Source organism: Callithrix jacchus, chromosome 17, assembly GCF_049354715.1.
Source record: "Callithrix jacchus isolate 240 chromosome 17, calJac240_pri, whole genome shotgun sequence".
In the NCBI taxonomy this organism is placed as follows: Eukaryota; Metazoa; Chordata; class Mammalia; order Primates; family Cebidae; genus Callithrix; species Callithrix jacchus.
In genome coordinates, this window is record NC_133518.1 from 20,158,756 (window position 1) to 20,173,038 (window position 14,283).

General features: G+C 34.6%; 1 long non-coding RNA gene across 1 annotated transcript in view; it reads left to right on the top strand.

Moving 5' to 3' along the window:
- Positions 1-14,283, top strand: part of LOC144579879 (uncharacterized) — a 487,785-nt gene that overhangs the window by 15,769 nt on the left and 457,733 nt on the right. Inside the window, exon 2 of the long non-coding RNA XR_013528453.1 lies at positions 8,191-8,341. This is a non-coding gene — a long non-coding RNA (uncharacterized LOC144579879). The remainder of the gene's footprint in view (positions 1-8,190; positions 8,342-14,283) is intronic.

Here is a 14,283-nt window from a genome sequence, read left to right on the forward strand (position 1 = left end):
ACTACAAACCACTGCTCAATGAAATCAGAGAGGACACAAACAGATGGAAAAACATTCCATGTTCATGGTTAGGAAGAATTAATATCCTGAAATTGGCTATACTGCCCAAAGTAATTTACAGAGTCAATGCTATCCCCATCTAGCTACCATTGATTTTCTTCACAGAACTGAAAAAAACCACCATGAACTTCATATGGAACCAAAAGAGATCCCGCATAGCCGAGTCAATTCTAAGCAAAAAGAACACAGCGGGGGGCATCACGCTACTGGATTTCAAACTATACTACAAGGCTACAGTAATCAAAACAGCATGGTACTGGTACCAAAACAGAGATATAGACCAATGGAACAGAACAGAGGCACCGGAGGCAACACAACATATCTACAACTATACAATCTTTGATAAACCTGACAAAAACAAGCAATGGGGCAGGGATTCCCTGTTCAACAAATGGTGTTGGGAAAACTGGCTAGCCATGTACAGAAAGCAGAAACTGGACCCCTTCCTGACACCTTATACTAAAATTAACTCCATATGGATTAAAGACTTAAACATAAGACCTGGCACCATAAAAACCCTAGAAGGAAATCTAGGCAAAACTATCCATGACATAGGAGTAGGCAAGGACTTCATGAACAAAACACCAAAAGCATTGGCAACAAAAGCCAAAATAGACAAATGAGACCTAATCAAACTCCACAGCTTCTGCACGGCAAAAGAAACAGTCACTAGAGTGAATCGGCAACCAACAGAATGGGAAAAAATTTTTGCAGTTTTCCCATCTGACAAAGGGCTGATATCCAGAATTTACAAAGAACTCAAACGGATTTACAGAAAAAAACAAACAAGCCCATTCAAAAATGGGCAAAGGATATGAACAGACACTTTACGGAAGAAGACATATATGAGGCCAACAATCATATGAAAAAATGCTCATCGTCACTGGTCATCAGAGAGATGCAAATCAAAAACTCCCCTGATGACAAGATGATTAGTAGTTCTCTTCCCTTACTGCAAATACCCGGGGAAATGATTAAATAAGTAATAAGGAAGAACCATGATTTTGTCTCAGCATAAGTCTTGAATTGACTGACAGTCACCTTCACTTGCCAGGTTAGAGGTTTTGTTTTTTTTCTTTGTTGTTGTTGTTTTCCGACTTCAGTGTAAATGAAAAATTTTGAACTAAGTTGAATTTTGTTACGGAGAAATAAAGCTATGATTTTGCATAACAAAGTGTAAGTTAAAATTTAAAACATTTAAAATATTTTCTACAACCAAACCCTGACAAATTTTACTCCTTCACTCTCACCTAAATACACAGTATTAAATTAATTGCATATTATTGCCCATTTGAAACTTTTTAATCTTTATTTTTTAATATTTATAACTACCTATTTCTATAAAATAATTTGATTTAGGTATTAAAATTGTAGATACTGTAGGTGATCCTCTAAAAATATCCCATGAAATAATGAAGCAGTATTGGTAAAATTATGCTGTGATATGGTTTGGCTCTGTGTCTCACCTTCAGCTGTAGTAATCCCTGGTGTCAAGGGTAGGACCAGTTGGAGGTAATTGGTTCATGGGATAGTTTCCCCATGCTGTTCTCATGATAGTGAATGAATTATCATGAGATCTGATGGTTTTGTAAGGGGCTCTTCACTGTTTGCTTAGCTCTTCTTCTTCCTGCTGCTCTGTGAAAAAGGTGCCTGTTTCTTTTTTGCCTTCTGCCAAGATTTTAAGTTTCCTGAGGCCTCCCCCCAGCAATGCAGAATTGTAAGTGAATTAAAACTCTTTCCTTTATAAATTACCCAGTTTCAGATATTTCTTCATAGCAGTTTTAGGACAAACTAATACACACTAGAAATCAAAGTTCAAGATAAATGCACTTTTTTTTTTTTTTGCCAGGTGTAGTTGCTCACGTGTAATTCTAGCATTGTGGGAGGTTGAGGTGCGTGAATCACTTGATGCCAGGAGTTCGAGACCAGCCTGATCAACATTGTGAAACTCCATCTTTACTAAAAATGCAAAAAATTAGGGTGAATGTAGTGGTGCAGATCTGCAATCCCAGATATTTGGGAAGCTGAGGCAGAAGAATCATTTGAACCCCAGAGGTAGAGGTTGCAGTAAGTCAAGATTGCAACACCGAGCTACCACCTGGAAGACAGAGTGAGACTCAGTCTCAAAAAAAAAGATAAATGCATGTTTGTGTGTGTCTTCCTGGATCCTGAATCAAAATGTGCAAATATGAAGATGTACAAAGTTATTAATCTAAAAATATAAGTTTATAAAGCTAGATCATATCTTTTCTAGTACATAAAACTAAAATGAATTCACCTCAGATATATGTCTTTATATTTATTCAAATGTATAAGTTTTCTATTGTTAATATAAAAATTACCACAGATTTACGGCTTAACACAAATTTATTACTGAGTAGTTTTTGAGGTTAGAAATCCTACATGGGTCTCACTGGGTTAAAATCAAGGTGTTAGCATGGGAGCATTTCTCCTGGCAGTTCTAGAGGACAATCAGCTTCCTTGATCGTTCCAGCCTCCTTAGGTCATCTCCAGAATGATGACTTGTGACCTCTCCTCCATCTTTAATGCCCACAATTGCAGCACTCTGACTTCTGCTTACTTTATCACATTTCCTTCTCTCACTCTGACTCTCTTGGCTCAATTTCTCACTTATAAGGATTTTTGTTATTATATTAGACTCAATGGGATAAGAAATATTCCTGGATAAACTTCCCATGTAAAATTTTTACTTTATAACAAACTTCCTTTTGCCATGTAAGATATTCACCAGTTCTAGAGATTAAGAACTGAACATCTGTGGGTCCCAGTGACTAACGCCTGTAATCCCAGAATTTGGGAGGCCGAGGTGGGCGGAATACCTGAGCTCAGGAGTTTGAGACCAGCCTGGGCAACATGGTGAAACACCATCTCTACTAAAATAGAAAAAATTCGCTGGGCGTGGCAGCGTGCACCAGTAGTCCCAGCTACTCGGGAGGCTGAGGCAGAAGAATCGCTTGAACCTTGGACCAAAAATTGTAGTGAGCCGATATCGGCCACTGACTTCAGCCTGGGTGGCAGAACAAGAATTTGTCCAAAAGAAACAAACAAACAAATAAATAAATAAAAGAAAGAAATGAACATCTTTAGGGGCCATTATTCTGCCAGTTACACATAGATTCATAAAATTATTGCATGTTATGTGAAAACTTTGTCAGTTTAGTTGTTTTTGTATTAATGCACTATTGCACTAATAGATTTGAAGAAAACCTTTTAAATGTATTTCTTAGCAGATTTTTATAGATATAGATTATCAAATTTATGTAGATAAATTATATTTTGTGGTAACAAAGCTCAACACAGGTAGCACATATATTCAAATGTCTAAAGGTAATTATTTAAAAATTGTTGACTTAAAATTAAGTTTTGGGTATAGTAATATATGAAGCAAAGTTGGCATATTTTTATGAAAGTCATTGAATCCTTGTTGGTATGTGAGGAAAAAAAACTGTTACATGTATATGGAAGATTTTTTTTCTATCTCTTTCTCTTTCTTAATAAAAGCTATATTGAGATATAATTCATGTGCAATTAAGTCCATCTTTTAAAGAGGACAATTCAATGATTTTCAGTGCATTAAGAGAGTTGTGCAACCATCACTTATACCTAATCTTAGAATATTTTCACCAACATTCCCCAAAAAAACATCAGCAGTCACTTTTCATACTCTGACCACAGCTCTTGGTAAACATTACTCTACCTTCATTCTCTATAGATTGGCCTACTCTCTATATTTCATTTAATGAAATTATATAATATATGGCTGGTTTCCTACACTTAACATAATTTTTCAAGGCCCATTCATATTATAGCACATATCTGTACTTCATGTTTTTATCTTTTGAAGTGTGTTATTTTTAAATTGAAGACTTTATTTATAAAGATGTACTTTTTTAGATTTACAGAAAAATTTATTGTAAGTACACTCTAAGTATAAAGTTTTCATATACCCTCAATACTTCTCTCTGTAGTTTGCCATTTCCCATATTATTAACATATTTCATATAATATTAGCTGTAGTTCTTTTTTTAAGATTTTTCTTTTTGAAATTAAGAAAGTTCCTCCTTTACTCCTAGTTTGCTAAGGTTTTTTTATCATAAAAGTTTCATCAGATACTTTTTCTGCCTCTATTTATATGGTCATATGATTTTTGAATTCTAAGCCTTGCAAATGTGGAGTAAATCCCATATGGTCATGATATGTAATCTTTTTATATAATGTTGAATTTAATTTGCTAATAGTGTGTTGAAAAATTTTGCATATGTATTCATGAGAGAGATTGGTCTTCTATAATTTTTTTTCCCCCCTCATGCCTGTGTCTGGTTTTGGTGTTAGGGTTATGTTGGGTTCATAGATTCAGATAGGTGGCATTCCTATCCACTGCTTCTATTTTCTAGAAGATATTGTATAAAACTGGCATAAGTTTTAAAAATGTTTTCATTATCAGAACCTGATTGTTCCTGTTTTAGAGGTTCTTGCATAATTTTGTAAATAGATATTTGTCTATCCAAATGATCTATTACAATTTGTTTAAGAAGAATATTGCTCTCCTAATATTGATATTTTGAGCTTTTAGTGTTCATGGGATCAGGAAGAATAGCCCCTCTTTTATTTCCGATGTTAGTAACTTGAGTCTTATCTTCTTTTTAATTAGATTGCCTCTGGGGAGTTTTATCAATTTATTGTTTTTTTCAAGGAATAAACATTTAGTTTTCTCTGTTTTTCTCCATTGATTTTATGTTTTCAGTTTTATTGATCTTTTTAAAGAATGAACTTTTGGTTTATGCATTGTTCTCTGTTGCTTTCATGTTTTCAACTTTATTGATTTCTATTGTAATTTTTAAAATTAATTTTTCTTCTGATTACTTTGAATTTTATTTGCTCTTCTTTCTCTAGTTAGCTAACTAGAAAAATGACTTTAGGTATTTTTTATTTCTCAACATATGCCCTCAATGCTACCAATTTCCCTATAATAACTGCTTTTCCTGCATCCCATAAATTTTAGAAGTTGCATTTTTATTATTATTTAGTTTATTTTCTATTTATATGCTATTTAGAAGTAAGTACTTAAATCTGCAAAATTTTGGGCTTATTCAGCTATTTTTTAGTTAATAATTTCTGGTTTAATCATATTCTGATCAGAAAGTATCTTTTATAGGATTTCTACACTTTAAATTTGCCAAAGTGTATTTTATAGCAGAAGGTTGGATATGACCTCCCATTTCTTATAACATTATTGTTATTTATTTTCTTTATTCATATGCTGTAACCATCTCTTAGAGAAATTAATATGAGTAATAAAATATTTTATTTTCATTTATTCTCTTATCCTCTTTATTTCTTTATGTAGTTTCACATTTCTAACTATATTACTTTTTTTTAAGAATTTCTTTCAATATTTATCTTAAGTCCGGTCTACTGACAAAGTGTTCCCTCAATATTAGTTTGTGAAACTATTTACTTATCTTCAGACTTGAAGAACGATTTTGCTGAATGTAGCATTCTAAATTGGCAAATATTTCCTTTCAGTACTTCAAATGTCTACTCTTTTCTTGCTTGCATTATTTCTGAAAATAGAAGTCCTAAAACTCTTATTTTTGCACCTCTGTTGGTAAGGTGTCTATTTTTTCCTTCTTCTGGCTTCTTTCAAGATTATCCCATTGTTTTTGATTTCCTGTAGTTTGAATATGCTATGTCTGGATATGGTTGTTTCAATATTTTGTCAGATTTTTGTTCTCTCAGCTTCCTGGATCTGTAGTTTGATGCCTATCACTCAATTTGGGAAGTTTGCAGTCACTATTGCTTCAAATATGTTTATGTTTCTGTCTCTTTTCTTCTTCTTTTCATAGTGTTATTAAAAATATATTACTTTTTATTATTATTTCACAGTTCTTTGATATTCTGTTCTTCCTTTTTAATTTTTTTTTCTCTTTGAATTTCAGTTTTAGAATTCTTTGTTGGCATTTCTCATTTCTTCAAACTCACTGATACTGTTCTCAGTTGTACCTTTAGTGTAGCAGTGAGGTTTGAAGGAAGGGGAAATGTTCAAATTCCCATTATTAAAAAAATTAAAAAGAAACAAAAAACTGAGCAGCATTTAAGAAGGTCATAGTCTTTTAGTTCCATCACTAAAGACTGTGACCTTCTTAAATGCTGCAGTTTTTTCTTTTAATTTTTTGTTTTGTTTTGTTTTTCTTGTATATGACAGGAAGCATACAAGGAGCTGAGGTCAGGTATTTTTCTTCCCCAGGTTGGTTAGGCTTTGGCAGAACCCCAGTTGATTAGGCTCGAGTAAAACACTTTCTTTTGAAGGCAGGCACTGTTAAAAGGAACAGAATGCAATAAGCATATTTCTATTCTTTTTTTTTTTTTTTTGAGATGGAGTTTCGCTCTTGTTACCTAGGCTGGACTGCAATGGCACGATCTTGGCTCACTGCAAACTCCGCCTCCTGGGTTCAGGCAATTCTCCTGCCTCAGCCTCCTGGGTAGCTGGGATTACAGGCACGCACCACCATGCCCAGCTAATTTTTTGTATTTTTAGTAGAGATGGGGTTTCACCATGTTGACCAGGATGGTCTCGATCTCTTGACCTCGTGATCCACCCGTTTCGGCCTCCCAAAGTGCTAGGATTACAGGCGTGAGCCACCGCACCTGGCCACAATGAGCAAATTTCAAAATGGCTCCCCATAATGACAGCAAGAAGGAATTTTACTCTGATCTTTATTGTGAAGATAATGGTAGGGTTTCTATAGATAAACTTCAAAGACATATGAAAGCCTCCTAAAACTGGGCACTCCTGACATTTTTAACTCTTAAACTTACCTACATTGAGCATTGAACAATTTTTTTCAATTGCAATTTCTCTTTCTCTACCCTAGCACTTGTTTCCACAGAAGTCTCTATTCATGGTCTTCTGCTTCAGTAAGCTGTGATTCTCTGTATCTGCCTCTCCACCTTTACAGTTTCTGGGGCAGTGGTTTTCTGTTACCTGACCTCTTTGATAAATTTCAGAGAGTTGCTGATTTATTCAGTTTATTCAGTTTTTTGGTGGTATTATGAGGATCACAATGATGACTTCCAAGCTGTTTACATGTAGTGTTAGAAATCGAGTGTCACTATTTTTATTTTATTGCTGAATAATATTTCAGTGTATGTATCTGAGATTCCAGTGTACATATATTAGATGCTGGAAGATTTCTAAGTCTTAAAAATTGATAATTGTTTATTAAATAACATTCTCAGTTTGCCTTGGATATATTTGAAATCAAGCATCATTATTTTCTTGCTTGACATAACAGAGTAAATTAGCTGTAAGATCTGATGAATTTTCATCATTCTTACCCTCAGATTAAAAATTCTGAAATGAGAGGTCAGTACTGCATTATAGAGTGGAAAAAAACAAAATTTAGTCTTGGGTGATTCTGTAATGGAAGGTAGAACCTGTATTTCATCAAACTCATCTTGTAAGGAAACTCTCAAATAAAACAGAGTTTGAGATGGTGGTCAATCCAAAATAATAAAATTTAATTGACCAGTATCTACATACTGTTCTCCCAATATTTTATTTACAAATATTAAACTTAACTTTGGATAAAAACATGTAATTTTACTGCAAAAACCTGAAAATGCCTTCACACATCTCCTTTGGAGACAGCTCAAGGCTTCATGGGTTATTGAAAATTCAGAGTGAGATGTGACTCTAACTAATATCCTCTTTTTATATAGGAGTGTTAAAATTCTGTTTTATATTCTGCTTCTCATGAAGTTTATTTTAAATTTACTCTTAACAATAGTACTATAATTGATGAAATAAAGGGAACAGAAAGAAAAAGCAAGATTAATAAATGTGTAGATTATACTCTGTTTTGTGGAGGGATGAGTACACTGTAGCGTAGACAATGCTGTGGTTCACATACAGGTTTTTAATTTTTAAAATTATTCTTCTTTCTTGTCATATGGGAAGGCTATTTTTCAAGCTCCTTTGTAATATTACCTGGATCCTTTGTTTATTTTCTGGCCAAAAGGATGTAATAGAAATTTTTAAATGTCTCTTCTGGGTCTGTCTACAAAATCCTCCAACAATAAGGCTTACTTTATTTTTCCCATCTGCAGCAAGTTTTGGTGCCACATGCTTAAGATTACAGTGATGAAAAGATGGAATAATTATGGATTCCTGAGATGCTGCTTGGAAGATAGCCTCCAAGAAGAGTCAAGCATCCTGTGTTGAAATATGACACAAGCAAGAAAGCAACACAAAAATATGGTAAGTCAAGAGATATTTTACATTTATTTGTCATGGAAGAAGAGTCTGGCCTACTCTGACTAATCCCTATATCATGATAATGCACAAAGCAATCACTAAGTTAAAAAATAGTAGCCTAAATAAAATATGACAGGCAGGGAAAGAAAACCTAAATATTTAACTATTTTGGTATAAAAATGTTATGATACGCTCCATAATGGAAATAAGAAGTGATCTCGTAAACCAGCACATTGCCCTCTTGGATTATAGTACAAAATGGAAGACACATAATTCAGCATTGTTCATTAAAATTTGGGCACTCAGGATGGTCAGTAGCATGATTAGAGAGACCAAGGATGCATAACCTCCATCTTTTCTTCCATGAGCTTTTTGCTTATATGCCCATTAAGTAAGTGCTAAGGTGGCAGGGGAAAGGCTGACTTCCACAAAGTAGGCAATCTTGCTGATATTATATATTGTTTCCTACTGTAAATTTTTTAGAAGTTATAATTATGGAGGGAGTTAGCAGTCTCTTCATTTGAGCTGCATGCTTCTGAGCATGCCTGCATGTATGCCTAGGTAAATCTAGCACCAAAATAAAAACTAGTACTGAATTGCTCAAGTAACATAGTCACTTGGTATCTAGTGGTCAGGTACTTAGTTTTCACCTGGGCCCATTGGCAGGTCAGCAGCTCCTTCTCAAAAGGAGTATGTTTACTTCATGGAGCGAGAATGGCTGTGCTCCAAAACCACATGGCCTCTCGGCTGTGATTGTGAATCTCTTATTGGGGTTTGAAACATTGCCACAAGATCAATAAAGTATCTTGATCACTCACAGACACTCTTCACATGTACTATTCTGTCTTCATTCCATTCTTTCCAACTCCTGAAATCTGTCCATTGTGCCTTTGGGATTCTCTGTTCATTATTTCATTATTAGTAAAACACATAAGATTCTCAAATGATTCTTCAAACAGTTATTTTCCTCTCTTCCTCCAATGGATACTTGGCTCTCTCTAAGTACGTTGTTTGCCCTGTGACATTCCAAAGTGTTTTTCTCATAAGCACACACACACCCCCAAAGAAAATAGGGGTAGTGTTCATACTGATAGCTCTTCTTGCTACTTTTAGACATTTCTGCCTCTCTTCCTAACCCACTCCCAAAATTAACTTTTGTAGTATCAGATGGCCACTGACCCTCATTGTTGCAGTTATCTTCCAAGCCCCAGGTCATCTCCCCTCATTTCTTTACAATATTACCTTCTAGTCACAGTCAATCTTGCCAAAACACTTCTGTCATTATTCTCTACTCATTTTGTCATCTATTCTACCTTAAACATCAACTTCACCTCACTCTTGGATTACTGCTTCCTGTCTTTCCAGACAACTCCCCTTAATACCTCGACTTTAATACTCTTCGGCTACCCTAAGACATGCAATCCATTAATTATACCACATTTTTACTGTTTCTCAAGTGTCTGAATTTTTTGACTTCTCGCATTATGTAAATTTTGGCAGTTAATATTTATTTAGTCATTCCTTCAATGTAGCCTTCAGCACTGGACATGTCTTTTATTCTTCCTATTCTCAACAAAATTACAACTTTACAGAATATGTGTTGCCCATTTTATAACTGTGGCTGTGCAACTAAATTTGGAGAATAATATTGAAGAATAATAAAGGAGTCTTATTTTAAATTTTAAATATTTTAAACTTAATAATGTTAAGTAGTCATAAACATTATTCTTCAATTTTTCTTAATGTTAGTTTTTCTCTTTTCTGAATTATTCATCCCTGTACACAGAAAGAAACTGGATTTACACTCTCATCTAAAAGAATCCTCAGCTACAAAAAATAGCAGACAAATCATATAGTGGAATAAAAGTTTTTAAGGCACTGTACATGAGGTTTAAAAAAACCAGCAATCTCTGAGATACAGGCAGCAAATGTGTTTTTTATTTATTTATCCAGTTTGTAACATTTAATTTGTGGGCTGAGGCACAGAAAGGGAAATCTAGATAGGTCCTGGAAGATTCCTTGAACTGAGGAAATTGAGGTGAGTGTCTGGGGAGACAAGGGGAGGGAAGACAGCTGTACAGAGAGTTCCTGAGATCTGCAGAGTATTACCTTTCAGAACTCAGGAGAATGTTTACTGGGGATTAGGTAGGAAAACTACCTAAGGCTAGACAAGAAGCATTTGAAAGTATTAGAGGAAACTTTTCCTGATACTTAAACAAGGCTGGGAATAGCTTTTCTGTTGGCCAATTGGAAAACCACATATTTTGCAGGGCATTGGAGAGGATACAGAGAAGATTTTTTTTTTGTGTAATGGAAGATAATTAGTTCTAGACTAAAGACTGCTCTGATCTAACACAATAATCCTTAAAGTTAAGACCCAAAGGATAAAGTGTTTCCAAGTAATTTAACAGTTTCACAGACAAGAAGGTGACATCTCAATGTCTGGTATTTAATAAAAATTATCAGGCATGTAAAAAAGAAAGACACTCATACATATTATGGAGAAAAAAAATCATCAAAATTGACTCATACTACTCAGGTATTAGAAATAGTAAACATCAGCATATTAGAAAGTTATGAGTGAAGTTCATATATTTAAAAAGTTATAAATAGTTATCTCATACATAAATAAGACCTAACTCAAGCTTCTAAAGATGAAATCAATATTGTCTGGGATGAAAAAAAATTACACTGAATGGAATTAGAGACAGATTAGATATTGTAGATAAGAAGAGTAGTAAATTTGAAGCTACATTCATTCACAAAACCTATCTAAAATGAAACACACCAATAAAAATCATTAGTACAAATGAAAAGTTCATTACTGAGCTGTTGGACAACTTCAACTGGCCTAATATAGGTGTAATTTGAGTCCCTTAAATACATAAGAGAGAGGCTGTAACCAAAAATATTTGAAGAAATAATGACTAAAAAAATTTCCAAGTTGTTAAAAAAATACATATACCTAAAGACCTAAAAAGTTAAACAAGCCCAAGCACAAGATACACATATAAAATACTGCAGCAGGTAATAATTAAATTGTGTTTTAAAACCAATGATAAAGGTGAAATTGACATATGGGATCTAGTTAAACTTAAGAGCATTTGCCCAGTAAAAGAAACTATCAACAGAGTAAACAGACAACCTATAGAATGAGGGAATAATTTTGTAAACGATGCATCTGACAAAGGTTTAATACCCAGCATCTATAAGTAACTTAAAGAAGTTTGTAAGAGGAGAACAAACAATCTCATTAAAAAGTGCAAAAGACATGAATAGACATTTTTCAAAGGAAAATACGCATGCAGCCAAAAAGAATATGAAAAAAAGCTCAACATCAATGATCATTAGAGGAATGTGAATCAAAACTACAATGAGATACCATCTCACACTGACAAGGCTGTGGAGAAAAACAATGCTTTTACACTGTTGGTTGGAGTGTAAAGTAGTTCAACGATTGTAGAAAGAAGTATGGTGATTCCTCAAAGAACTAACAGCTGAACTACCATTTGACCCAGCAAACCCATAACTGGTATGTACACAGAGGAATAAAAATCATTCTACCATAAAGACACATGCATGTGAATGTTCATTCTATCACTAGTCACAATAGTAAACACATGAAATCCACCCAAATGCCCATCAATAACTAACTGGATAAAGAAAATGTGGTATATATTCATAATAAAATACTATGCAGTCATAAAAAAGAAAAAGGTTGTCATTTGCCAGAACATGAATAAGACTGGGGACTATTAATTTTAGCACACTAACATAGAAACAGAAAACCAAATACCACTGGTTCTCATTTATAAGTGGGAGCTAAATGATGAGAACTCATGAACACAAAAAAGGGAACAACAGACATTGGGATCTACTTGAGGGTGAAGGGTGGGTGTAGGGAGAGGAGCAGCAAAAAGTAACTGTTGGGTACTAGAATTAATACCTGCCTGATGTAATAATCTATGTAACAAACCCCTATGACACTAGTTTGCCTACATAACAAATCTGCATATGTACCCCTGAACCTAAAATAAAATTTATAAAAATAAATAAATATATAAAATTATAAAATAAATCAGAGAGGAAAAAACTTACTTTGTGCAAAGGAAAAAAGTAAAACTAATAGCATATTTCTCATCAGAAAAAAAGTGCAAAAAAGAAAAATGTGTTGCAACATTTTCAAATTGCAACAAATATAAAAATAAACAAATCAACAAGTATATAATTTGATATTCTGTGAAATATGTTTCAAAATAAGAGAATAAATTTCCAGTTCCAGGATATGATGTCATACATTCAATTTTTCTTGCTACTCTTCTCTGAATGAAACTAAAATCCCTGGGAATAATTTAACAGCTGGCTATTACATGGTTCTGAAATTTGAAAAGAAATTGGATTTTCTGGGACATTAGAGTTTGGAGACAGATGCCAGAATGAATTGTTTGTAGTTTCATCTTACTGATCCCCAACTCTGGGTAAAGATGCTTGTAACCCAGAGCAAGTAGGTATAGAAAAAAGTCAATGAAGTCAAGTGTGGTGGCTCACACCTGTAATCCCGACACTTTGAGAGGCAGAGGCGGGTGGATCACCTGAGGTCAGGAGTTTGAGACCAGCCTAGCCAACATGGTGAAAAACCATCTCTACTAAAAATACAAAAAAATAAAAACAAAACAAAACATTAACTGTGTGTGGTTGTGCATGCCTGTAATCCCAGCTATTCAGGAGGCTGAGGCAGGAGGATGGCTTGAACATGGGAGGTGGAGGTTGCAGTAGGCTGAGATCGTACGATTATACTCCAGCCTGGGCGACAAGAGGAAAATGCCATCTCAAAAAATAAAAAAGAAAGAAGAGGGTGGAGGGGTGAGCATCACAGTGGCTCATATACGTAATCCCAGCAATTTGGGTGGCTGAGGCAGGCAGATCACTAGGTCAGGAATTCAGGACCAGTGAATTCAGGACCAGAAACCCCATCTCTAATAAAATTATAAAAATTGGCTGAGCATGGTGGGATGTGCCTGTAGTCTCAGCTAGCTACTTGGGAGGCCGAGGCAGGAGAATTGGCAAGAACCCAGGAGGTGGTGGTTGCAGTGAGCCAAGATTGTGCCATTGCACTCCAGCTTGGGCGATAGAGTGAGACTCAGTCTCAAAAGAAAAAAAGAAAAAGAAAAAAAAGAAAAGACAACAGAAGTAAATACAAAATAAAAGTGAAAAAGTACCCTTCTTAGCCAGGACAGGGAAAGGGAAAGCCCAGCAGAGATTTCTTTAGTGGTAAGTACCCTTTCTGACTCTGAGTGAAGCCTTAAATATCTGCAGTCATTAACAAGAATGTATATGAATAAATAAATAAATACAAAAGTAATTAAGTCAAGTATTTTATTACATAATTGCATACCTATTAAGTAAATATATGTCAGGAACTGTTTCTACCACATGATTTTTTTCTTCAAGAAGTTTATATCATAGTACAGGAGACCTTGAGTAAGCAATTATGATCAGTGTACTAGAATTAAATATAGGGCTCTGTAACCACATGGAATTGAGGGTCTCAGACATGATTGAAATTATGTAAATATTGGTATAGGATTTTTCTCACTGGGAATGATTCTTGGGCTAAATTTTAAAATACAAATAAGCATTACTTGGGAAAAAGGAGAAAGTAAGGTGTTCCAGGCAAAGGCGACAGCGTGTGGGAATGTATTGAGATGGGAAGCAGCATGTTAACTGTTATTTTTCAGCTGTTATCACACCTTAGTAGTTTAAGAAACACTGGGGAAATAGATGAGTTCCAGAGAGGAAACTCAGAACACCTGAACAGACTAACATTGCGGCAACTGGGAAAGTAGATATTGGCTGAAAAACTCACCCAGAAACATGCTGAGAGTAATGTTGTGCCATATTTGCTTGGCCATCTGGCAATACTTCTGAATTATGATGTCAGACCA